The sequence below is a fragment of the Myotis brandtii genome, unplaced genomic scaffold (genome assembly GCF_000412655.1).
Source record: "Myotis brandtii unplaced genomic scaffold, ASM41265v1 scaffold120, whole genome shotgun sequence".
Lineage (NCBI taxonomy): Eukaryota > Metazoa > Chordata > Mammalia > Chiroptera > Vespertilionidae > Myotis > Myotis brandtii.
In genome coordinates this window covers 1,328,838-1,337,158 of record NW_005354174.1, presented here as the reverse complement: position 1 = coordinate 1,337,158, position 8,321 = coordinate 1,328,838, and positions in this window count along the sequence as shown.

Here is an 8,321-nt window from a genome sequence, read left to right as displayed (position 1 = left end):
GAGGGAGAGAGAAAAACATCAATGATGAGAGAGAATCTTTGATTGGCTGCCTCCTGCATGCCCCCTCTGGGGACCGAGCCTGCAACTGAGATATGTGCCCTTGACTGGAATTGAACCTGGGACCCTTCAGTCCACAGGCCAAACCAGCTAGGGCTTATTCACTGAGCCAAACCAGCTAGGGCTTATTCCTTGACTTTGGTTGATTTGCTTTCTCTTCTCTTCTCTAATATCATCTCAAGCTTTCCCCAATCACCTCAAGCCACCTTAAATCCAGAGCTACTCACTCTGCAGCTCACTCTTGACTAGTTTCTCAATGTACACATCTTTCAGTTTGGGTCATTTTTTTAAAAATACCTTTTATTGATTTTTTACAGAGAGGAAGGGAGAGAGATAGAGAGTTAGAAACATTGATGAGAGGGAAACATCCATCAGCTGCCTCCTGCACACCCGCTACTGGGGATGTGCCTGCAACCAAGGTACATGCCCTTGACCGGAATCGAACCTGGGACCCTTCAGTCCGGAGGCTGACGCTCTATCCACCAAGCCAAACCGGCTAGGGCAGTTTTGGTCATTTTATTTCTCCCAAATCTTTCACTTAATCCTTCCAAATAATACATATTTCTTTTAATTTGCATCTGCAGAATGAAAGTGACTGAATCATAGAGAAGGGCTGAGAGAAGGGATAGAAGAAAAAGATCTTATAGTTCCCCCTTTTGATCCACCCACCCATTCTCAGTTATTTGAGCTAACAATAATTTTTACTTAACGCTAGTTTGAATTGGATTTTTGTCATCACCAAAAAGTATTTTATATAGCTATCTCTTGTGTATGCTGTGTTTACATTTTTCTTCTACATTTCATAAAAGTCACACACCCAACATTTTGCCTCATTAATATCTGAGTAAGGCTGAGTCTATATCAGCAAACTACAGTCCATGGGTCATATCTGGCCAGCCACCTGTTTTGTTTTTACAGCCCACAAGCTAAGGATGTTTTTTACATTTTTAAGTGATGGTTATACAAGTACCTGCATAATAGCCTGGCCTGTGTCTCTTGGCCCACAAAGCCTAAAATATTTCCCTTCTTGCCCTTTAAGGAAAACCTTATTTAAACAGATGTAATACTGACTAAAAATATTGTGCATTTATTTTCCTTGGGTCCCTCACTATTGACTTGGCTGCTGTTGGAGTCCCTCATTATGTGGGTTTAAATAATCAGTTCAGGATTTCAGCATCCTGCACGGGGTTGGGAGGAAGTCAGAGTCATGGGTCAGCTTATCCAGAAGTTTGTCTTGAAGGTCTTTTCACCGTGTTTGCTCACATTGTCACCACAGGTAACAGTTTTGCTGTCTGATTTTCTGTTTGGCCTGGCTGCTGCTTTTGGTATATGGCTTCCTTCCTCACTTTTATAAGTTGACTTGAAGGTAGTGGCTTCCTGGGGTCAGTTGCCTCTAAAAATAAGACAAGTTCTCCCAGTGTTGAGATGAGTTACCTGCTCTAAGGAGATGTATGGTCAGGAAAAGATTCCTCCACAGGTTTTTCTGTTTTCATGGCCTCCTTTTCTTTCCTAAACTCTGTGCAACTGCTTTCAGGTACTATAGATCTGTAGCATCAAAGAGATTCCAAGTAGTAATGGTCCCATCCCTCATAAAAAAAAACAACAAAACCCAGCTTTTTCTAGGAGTTTTTATTTATCTTATTAGTAGGCAGTAGTAGGTATCTGCCAGGGTTTCCTTTACCTAGTTTTCATGATACAGCATTATTCTCTTAGAAATTATACATATATGGGTTTTAGCCTCTCATTATCTAGCAGAAATTCTTCTATGACTGTGGTATCTATGTCTTCCTTCCATCTTTTCATTACTGTTATATATTTTTATTCTTGATGTTAATTTTCCTTTGATTATTTAAATCAGTTGTATGGAGATAGATGACGAGGTGTATATTTCTTTCATCTACACTAAATCATTGGAGGATAACAAAAAAACTCATTAAAGGGTAGGGGAGTTTAGGGAATGCAGTCAATAATATTGCAGTAACTATGTAGGTGATGCCAGGTGGGTACTGGAAATACCGGGGGACCACTTTGTAAAGCATAGGATTGTCTAACCACTGTGCTGTACACCTGAAACTAATATAAAATAATATTGAATGTAAACTATAATTGAAAAATAAAATTTAGCCTGGCCAGCATGGCTCAGTGGTTGAGCATCGACCTATGAACCAGGAGGTCAGGGTTCATGCCCAGTTGGGGCACATGCCTGGGTTTAAGGCTGGAACCTCAGTTTGGGGCATGTAGGAGACAGCCCATCAATGATTCTCTGTCATCATTGATATTTCTCTCTCTCTCCCTCTCTTTTCATCACTGAAATCAATTTGTAATAATAAAAGTATAATATGCTAATTAGACTGGACAGCCGAACGACCTCTGGACATCCTTCCGGACGTCCTTCCGGATGACCTTCAGGACGAAGCCAAGGCAAGCTGCCGTGGCTGCGAGGGCCGAGCCCCTTGCACGAATTTCATGCATCAGGCCTCTAGTAAAAATATATTTAAAAAAGAAAAAGAACATGTAAAGATTTTTACAAAAACTTATTATGTATAAAGCAATGTGCCAGGCACTAAATTTTTAAAATCTTCCAATGTTCAGCAACTGTTCTATATACAATTTTTCAAAATATCAACTGAAGTAACTATAAAAAGTATTCTGATAACTACATAAAGGTCTGAAGAATCTATGTTTATAAAGGACTTCAGTATTTTATTCAATATCTATTAAATACTAGTTTTTCTGTTTAAAAAACTCATTAATGACAAAAAGTTTTTGTCAGACTACCACCTGGGAAACCCAAAAAGGTACAGCAGTAAAGATATGAAAGACTTCCTGGCTGGTGTGGCTCAGTGGTTGAGCATTGACCTATAAACCAGGAGGTTATGAGTCAATTCCTGGTTAGGGCTTGAACCCCAGTAGGGGGATGTGTAGGAGGCAGCCAATCAATGATTCTCTCTCATCATTGATGTTTCTATTCCTCTCTCTGAAATCAATAAAAACATATTTTTTTAAAAAAGATATAAATGATGCCAGGTGAAAGATCCAGAGCTAAGTAGAAAGGATTAGCAACGCATCCCATATAGCTCATGATGCTTTTCCCATTTCCACAGGTAGCAATGATGGATGTCAAGATGGATAAAAAAACAGAAAGCGAAGAATCTATTAGGATTTGGTCCAGCCAGGGCACTTGTACAGAGAACTTAACAGTGCTCAGGTTATCACCTTCTGTCCAGGGTGCTGCTATCAGTAAGCAGTTTTGTATTGCACAGCAAGCTAATGGGATGCTCTTGATGAATTATGTTCCAGTGACCTCTGGAACATTCATTTAAGAGACCCATACACCTTAAGATAACTGGGACATTCCACATCAGAATAAGTTTAAATCACAGTGTGATGAAGACTCACAGTCTGACCTGAGTTTGACAGAAGCAGGACAAACTTTAAATACGCTGCTGCAGAGACGCAGGATATGTGAGAAGAACCATGTTTCCGAAGGAGTGTGCTTGCCTAGAGATCAACTTCTAGAATGGCAGAGTGAGGACCTCAGTGAACTTGCCCTCCCACAAAAACATGAAAATACTGGCAAAACAATGACAGTCAACCATTTTGGACCTTTGGAAATTAACCAAAGCCACAGAACAAACTGAAAATTTATCCAAGAGAAACCACTGAACTTTGGTTAGAAAGTGGGATCTGTGATATTTTAACTTGTTGATGAGATGCTATTCCCACCCACCCTCCCACTCCACCCAGCTCAGTTTCGTGGTGGTCACAAAAAGCTAGCAGTCTCATGGCCAATGGGAAGGACTGACCTCTTGTGGAGCTCAGTTAAAAGCAACATCCTCAGAGCACAGTCAACATTTTCTCCAAACCTGTAGTTCTGGAAAAACTCTATTCTTAGGAAGTGGTGGCTACCTATTTGATTTGACTCAGAATTCAGCTCAGCAGCAGGGGGAAAAGCCTTATTCCCAGTGCATTTTCAAACAATAACCACCTATTGACAATATTGAAGCTGCCTAATGCTGTGCTTTCAGTTGGGATTAGTGAAAGACAAGCTGGGAATTTGAGTATCTTTTAGAGAACTGGATAACCATCAGCAGCTCCAGCATATTTCAGGGGATCTAAAAGGCTGTGTGAATGCAGGAGGCTGTGCACATTATGTATAACATAACTTGTAATGAGTGTTTGTGTTGCTTCCTCTATCAGTGGTTCTCAACCTTCCTAATGCCGCGACCCTTTAATACAGTTCCTCATGTTGTGGTGACCCCCAACCATAAAATTATTTTCGTTGCTACTTCATAACTGTAATGTTGCTACTGTTATGAATCGTAATGTAAATATCTGATATGCAGGATGTATTTTCATTGTTCGCGACCCACAGGTTGAGAACCGCTGCCTGAATTCAAATGTGAAGTTCCTGGTTGGCAGAGAGGGAGAAATTTCCCTAAATCTAGGAGAGAGCAATAGGAGGGAAGAAAGAGAAAAGGGCTATAAAGGGTTGTCATGTGACTCAGTAAAGGTGGAGTTGCAGATAATATGGAGTTTCAAATACTTGCAGAAGTTTCAGGTAAATTTTCCATCTAAAACCGAAAATTAGATTTCAGTTTTACTTTGACATTTCTCAAGATAAGATTTCAAGGATCTTGTCTATAAGTGTTCTATGTCTGAGGTCAAGGAATGCTTCTTAACCTTTGTTTAAAAGATTTGAGGTCACCCTAGCTGGTTTTACTCAGAGGATAGAGCTTCGGCCTGCGGACTGAAGGCTCCCAGGTTTGATTCCGGTCAAGGGCACATGCCCTGGTTGCGGGCTCAATCCCAGTAGGCAACCAATCAATGATTCTCTTTCATCATTGATATTTCTATCTCTCTCCCTCTCTCCCCCTCTCCCTTCCTCTCTGAAATCAATAAAAATATATTTTTTAAAAAAAGACTTGAGGTCAAGGAATGCTTCTTACCTTTGTTTAAAAGATTTTCAGATATTTTCATTGCTACTCTTATGGATGTTGAGAAACAGTCAAGTTTTATTCTTTTTGTGAATAATAAGGCACCTACTGAATTCTCATATGATATGAAGGATTTTTAATTTAGTGATTTTCCTGTTGGATATGAGTATTCTATGATGTTGGTGGGTGGACATGCTAATTATTAACTTCCCATCATTACCTTGCACCTGAACCTTTATTCTGTATACGTTCCCAAAATATCTTACTATCATAATAGCTAATAACTTGCACAGTATGGTAACATAAATTGGAACAACAAATATTTTCCTCTTAATAACTGTATTGTGATTAATTTGGAGGGAAGCAGAAAAGACAAGAGAAAAGAGAAAAAATTACTTTGGAGTCATTGATGGCCATTTTAGCTGTTTTGTGTGGTGAGTGGAACCAAGTGGAGGTTTGGGCTCACTCTATTATCCTCAGTGAATTTCTTATATAACTCGTTGTTATAATGGAAATCATACTAGTTCTGTCCACCAGGGGGCATTTCACAATAGAATGTAGAAAATTATGTTGCAAGATTCACTCTTGCCTAATTAGGGAATGATGCAAAGTTATAAAGTTGACATCCAGTTTCAGAGAGGGTATTCCCTTTCTGAAGAAACCAGGCCCTTTGAGGACACTTGTTAGTAGAAAACAAAGATATTACATATTGTGAGGATGTAAGAGAGATTTCTGTGAAACTCCACAGTGAAACTCTAGTGTCATCTGGGTTCCAGGTCTTAGGATAGGATAGACTTGATGATCCTGATTTTTCTGAGGCGAGCAGGCAGGTTTTGTTCGGTTAGGAGTACCTGAGCTTCCGCTTCTCTCTTGGACATTAGTTCTAATGCCTTGATCCAAAACAGAGAATTTGCTTATTGCCTCCCAGAAATCCTCACCTACCCTGAATGGACAGAAAAGTACCAACTTACCTCTAGCAAATCAGCAAGAAAACGGACACACAAATCAACCTTATGCAGACTAGATGGGAGGTTTGTTTGTGGATCCTCTAGTACTGAAGCACTTATTGCTTTTACCTGCTTGGCATCTGTGCCATCACTTTCTTCAGGTAGCAGACTCATCCTCTAGGCAGAGAAAAGGCATATGTCAATGACAGGCCAATCCTAACACCTCACCCACAGAGAGTAGGCCACCAGTGGTCATGGGCATGTACAGATTCTATTCCCCAAGAATTGCAATCTTGAATGGAGACATGTAGCAACAATTTAGAATGAGAATACCTTATGAAAACATCCTAAAGAGAAGTTCTGTGAAGTGCCTGGGCTGTTCTAGTATCTATTCTTTCCAATCTAGGTAGAGCAATTAGACAAGAAATAAAAGGTACCGAAATTGGAAAGGAAGAAGTAAAACTTTCTCTATTTGCAGATGGTATGATCTTATATGGAGAATTTCAGGATACAAAATAAACATGCAAAAATCAGTTTTATTTCCAGACCCTAGCTATGAACAATATAAAAAGGAAATTTAAAAAAACAATTGCAATTTAGTCATGGGGATGTATATACAGCATGTGATTATAGTTAATAATACTGTGTTCATATTTAAAAGTTGCTAAGAGAGTAAATATTTTTTAAAACTATATTTTTATTGCCCTGACCGGTTTGGCTCAGTGGATAGAGCATCGGCCTGCGGACTCAAGGGTCCCGGGTTTGATTCCGGTCAAGGGCATGTACCTTGGTTGTGGGCACATCCCCGGTGGGGAGTGTGCAGGAGGCAGCTGATCGATGTTTCTAACTCTCTATCCCTCTCCCTTCCTCTCTGTAAAAAATCAATAAAATATATTTAAAAAAAACCTATATTTTTATTGATTTCAGAGAGGGAGAGAGAGATAGAAACATCAATGATGAGAATCATTGATTGGCTGCCTCCTGCACACCCTCAACCAGGGATCAAGCCCACAACCGGGGGAATGTGCCCTGTCTGGAATTGAACCATGACCTCCTGGTTCAATGGTTGATGCTCAACCATTAAGCCACACTGGCTGGGCAAGAGTAAATCTTTTTTAAAATTTATCTTTATTGTTGAAAGTAAGAGAATAAATCTTAAAAGTCCTCATCATAAGAAAAAATTGTAACTATGTACTAGTATAGGGATTTATTGTGGGGATCAATGTATACAAATATCAAATCATTATGCTGTATACCTGAAACAAATGTTATATATCAATTATACCTCAATAAAAATTGCTTGTATATATACTCTCTTAATTAAAAGCAAGCTAAAAAAAAAAGAAAAGAATTCCATTTATAATAGCAACAGAAAGAATAAACTACTTGGGAATACATTTAACCACGGAGATGCATGACTTGTATATTGAAACTATAAAACATTGCTGGATGAAATTAGAGACCTAAATAAATGGAAAGTCATCCCATGTAAGATGTCAGCACTACTCAAAGTGTTCTACTGATTCAGTGTGATTCCTAACAAAATCCCAATTTTCTTTTTGCAAAAATGGAAAAAAAGTAAGTTTATTTTATCCATTCTAAATTTTCCAATATGATCACATTTTAAAACTATTTTTTAGATCACATAAGGAATCAGTGAAAAATAAGTGTTACTTAAAAATGACTTTATGGAAAACAGTATGGTGGTTCCTCAAAAATATTAAACATACAATTACCATATGATCCAGCAAGTCCAATTCTGGGTATATACCCACAAAAATTGAAAACAGGGACTTAAACAGATATTTGTACACAGCAGCATCCTTCATTATAGCCAAAACTCGAAGCACCCCAAGCGTTCATCTAAAGGTGAATGAATAAACAAATGTGACATACCAGGTATGTGTGTATATATATGATTTGTTTATTCATTATGTGTGTGCAATATAATATTATTCAAAAAGGAATTAAGTTCTGCCCTGGCTGGTGTGGCTCAGTTGGTTGAGCATTGTCTCATACACAAAAAGGTTGCTGGTTTGATTCCTGGTTAGGACACATGCCCAGTTTGAGGGTTCAATACGTGGTGGGGGTGTGTACGGGAGGCAACCAATCAATGTTTCTCTCTCACATCGATGTTTTTCTCTCTCTCTCTCCCCCTTCTATCTTTTTGTTTTTATTATTATTATTTTTTTTAGTTTTTCAAAATTTATTTAATAACCAATTTAAGTTAGATTTAGGTTGTTACAATGAAGTCTTTTTTTTTCTTCTTTTTTTGTGGTAACTATTTATTTATTTATTTATTTATTTAAATTTTGTTTTATTGCTTAAAGTATTACAAAGAGTAGTACAGCCCTGACCGGTTTGGCTCAGTGGATAGAGC